Here is a 3,846-nt window from a genome sequence, read left to right as displayed (position 1 = left end):
TATGTTGGACAAACAGCCAGGATGATCAAAACCCGTCTCTCTAAAAACAAGTCAGTTATCAGAAAACTTTTGAATACAGAAAAAGGGGAGATATCAAGTTATGGAGAGAGTACCGTTGCTAGGCACTTCCGTGACTGTGGACACTCCATCACAGCACTCAAATGTTTAATACTGGAGGAAGTCCCAGAGTCAGCAAATGAAAGCCTCAATAAAAGATGTTTGCTGCAGAGGGAATGTTATTGGATTACAAAATTGGACAGCATTTTTCCGCATGGTTTAAACTAAGTATGTTGTTTTAAATAATTTTTGTAGCATGATAGCACTTTAGTGAATGTGACTTGATTCTGAAATAATTGCATGCGATTTTTTCTATTGTAGCAAAGCCTATGTGAACAGGTGCCTATCTAATTTGCTATATAACCCTCACCTTCTCCACACCTGGAATGCATGACTAAGGGGGCACGCCCCTGAAACGCCGTCGCGTTCAAGGTGTTGAGCAGGAAGAAGATTCGTGATGAAGTATCCTAAATAAAAAGCAACTGAATAAGCCAGAGACAAGCATCATAATCTTGAGTTACTATCCGGCTGGGTTTACATATGATGGACACTTCTCAAATGTTCCTTATATCCCACAGTGTGTGATCACATTGTAACTAATGCACATTGTCATCAGTCATGGCATCAATTGTGTCAGGATTTAGGCCTATGCCAGATGCCGGACATATGTGAACTCAGCCTAAATGTATATAAATGTGTGTATATATATATATATATATATATATAAAAGGGGTCAGTACTTTCCTCAGGGAGAGGACACCTCTTCAGGTGTAACAGAGATTCAGGTTAGGCCATTTAGCACTCCACAGGCATTCTGGGTAGGGGAATATGCAAAGCAGCTCATTACACAACCTTTTCAGGTAGTGTTCCCTGGTATCAGCTTAGCTCCTGTTAAGGAATATAAAAAGCTGAACGGGATATATGCCAAGCCAGACTACTCCCCAAAAGGGAAGTTTCAACCCATCTGCAGACAGCTGTTTCAGGGTTTTTGCCCCTCGTCAGTACAGAGCAGGGTGATCTGGCTTGGCTGTGGCGAGAAGAGGTGTCCTCTCCCTGAAAAAGTACTGACCCCTTTTAAAGCCTCACTCCTCTCACCACAGCCAAGCCTGATCGCCCTGCTCTGTACTGACGAGGGGCAAAAACCCCGAAACAGCTGTCTGCAGATCGCTTCTCGGCCTTTTGGCTAAGATCAAGTGTAGTATCTGTTCTTATCAGTTTTCATGCTGGTGGGGATGGGTGCTGCATGGAGGATGCAGGTGTACCAGGGCTTTCCGGGGCTGGTTCTGAAGAATCAGCTCGACGGCTGCCCCGATGTGACCTGTTCCCTCCGGGTCTCGCCATGAGGCTGAGAGGGTCTAGAGCCGAGGTACTTTTGTGCCTCGGGGAGTGGTGACCCGAGGTGCTGAAACTCACTGGGAGGATTGGCTCACTGAGTTGAAGCACGGGCACCATAATCTCTTCACCTTGTGGCACTCACCTCTTGATTCCCGGCCTTCTGGCTAGGATCAGAGAAATTTTTATAGATCCGGGCAATATATCTGCACACATTCACTTATTTATTTCTTTTTGTCTCACTGTGTCACTTTTTGTGTGTTGTGTGTTCACAGGATTTGTCAGGATGCGGTAGCCCTTCTGGGTGTCCCTCCTGGCAGTCTAGGGGAGGTGTGTGTGGCCATTAGGTTCCGCACCTCCCTGCAAACACCCCGGGTACTCCTGCTTTGGCAGGGTACCTACCGTTATCGGCTCTGCGGGCAGATACCTTGGCTAACGCCAAGGGGGATGCCGGGAGCATTTGTGGTCCCCTAGTAGCTTTGGCGAAAAGGGACATCGAACCTGGAACCTCGCAGGTACCTTTTGGTCCGGAGGCGAAGGGTAAGGTTTGTTGGGGGGCCTCTCTCCTATCGGAGAAGGGCTTGCGATAGACCGCATCCTTTGTGCACGTTTTTTTAGTGTAACACGTTTGCACTTTTTCTTGCACTTTGGGTCAATCGAGAGCACGTTCCTCGGCTTTAAAAAAAAAAAAAAAGAAAAAAAAGAAACAGCTGTCTGCAGATGGGTCGAAACTTCCCTTTTGGGGAGTAGTCTGGCTTGGCATATATCCCGTGATCAGAGAAATTTTTATAGATCCGGCCGGATGTCCGGGCAGTATATCTGCACACATTCACTTATTTATTTCTTTTTTGTCTCACTGTGTCACTTTTTGCGTGTTGTGTGTTCACAGGATTTGTCAGGATGCGGAAGCCCTTCTGGGTGTCCCTCCTGGCGGTCTAGGGGAGGTGTGTGTGGCCATTAGGTTCCGCACCTCCCTGCAAACACCCCGGGTACTCCTGCTTTGGCAGGGTACCTACCGTTATTGGCTCTGCGGGCAGATACCTTGGCTAACGCCAAGGGGGATGCCGGGAGCATTTGTGGTCCCCTAGTAGCTTCGGTGAAAAGGGACATCGAACCTGGAACCTCGCAGGTACCTTTTGGTCCGGAGGCGAAGGGTAAGGTTTGTTGGGGGGCCTCTCTCCTATCGGAGAAGGCTTGCGATAGACCGCATCCTTTGTGCACGTTTTTTTTTGTGTAACACGTTTGCACTTTTTCTTGCACTTTGGGTGAATCGAGAGCACGTTCCTCGGCTTTAGATAAAAGCTGTCTGCAGATGGGTCGAAACTTCCCTTTTGGGGAGTAGTCTGGCTTGGCATATATCCCGTTCAGCTTTTTATATTCCTTAACAGAAGCTAAGCTGATACCAGGGAACACTACCTGAAAAGGTTGTGTAATGAGCTGCTTTGCATATTCCCCTACCCAGAATGCCTGCGGAGTGCTAAATGGCCTAACCTGAATCTCCGTTACACCTGAAGAGGTGTCCTCTCCCTGAGGAAAGTACTGACCCCTTTTAAAGCCTCAGGCCTCTCACCACAGCCAAGCCAGATCACCCTGCTCTGTACTGACGAGGGGCAAAAACCCCGAAACAGCTGTCTGCAGATGGGTCGAAACTTCCCTTTTGGGGAGTAGTCTGGCATGGCATATATCCCGTTCAGCTTTTTATATTCCTTAACAGGAGCTAAGCTGATACCAGGGAACACTACCTGAAAAGGTTGTGTAATGAGCTGCTTTGCATATTCCCGTATATATATATATATATATATATCTATCTTTCACTGTATATGTATATATAATAATAATCAATCTACATTTTACCCAGTGAAAGTAATTGATCAGTTGTTCACCAGAAAGATTTCTGGCTCCCAGGTGTCTTAAAGGGGTACTCTGGCGCTTAGACATCTTATCCCCTATCCAAAGGATAGGGGATAAGATGCCTGATCGCTGGGGACCCCCGTGATCTTGCACGACGCACCCCGTTTCGCTCCGGGCCTGATTACTGTCGATCACGGGGCCGGAGCGTTGTGACGTCAAGGCTCCTCCCCGTGTGACGTCACGCTCCACCCCCTCAATGCAAGCCTATGGGAGGGGGCGTGACAGCTGTCATGACAGCTGTCGCGGCAGGATCCCCGCAATCAGGCATCTTATCCTCTATCCTTTGGATAGGGGATAAGATGTCTAAGCACCGGAGTACCCCTTTAAATTCAGGTAATGAGCTGAGAATAGGAGACTCTCTTAAACTGCGTGCTCCTAATGTTTGTGTGTTTTGCAGGGAGGTGCAGAACCTGATGGCCACACACACTTTCCCTAGACCGCCAGGAGGGTCACCCAGGTGGGCTATCACATCCTGCCTATCCTGTGGACACACAAAACTCAAAAGTGACACAGTGACAACAAAAAGAAATAAAAAAAGTGGAGATA

The 3,846-nt window shown here is 47.8% G+C and overlaps 1 pseudogene; it reads left to right on the top strand.

Moving 5' to 3' along the window:
* The first annotated feature begins 1,220 nt into the window (after nucleotides 1–1,220).
* On the top strand, nucleotides 1,221–1,380 carry LOC130267798 (U2 spliceosomal RNA; annotated as a pseudogene).
* The last annotated feature ends 2,466 nt before the right edge of the window (nucleotides 1,381–3,846 follow it).

The sequence above is a fragment of the Hyla sarda genome, chromosome 4 (genome assembly GCF_029499605.1).
Source record: "Hyla sarda isolate aHylSar1 chromosome 4, aHylSar1.hap1, whole genome shotgun sequence".
NCBI lineage: Eukaryota > Metazoa > Chordata > Amphibia > Anura > Hylidae > Hyla > Hyla sarda.
This window is presented reverse-complemented; position numbering and strand designations above follow the sequence as displayed.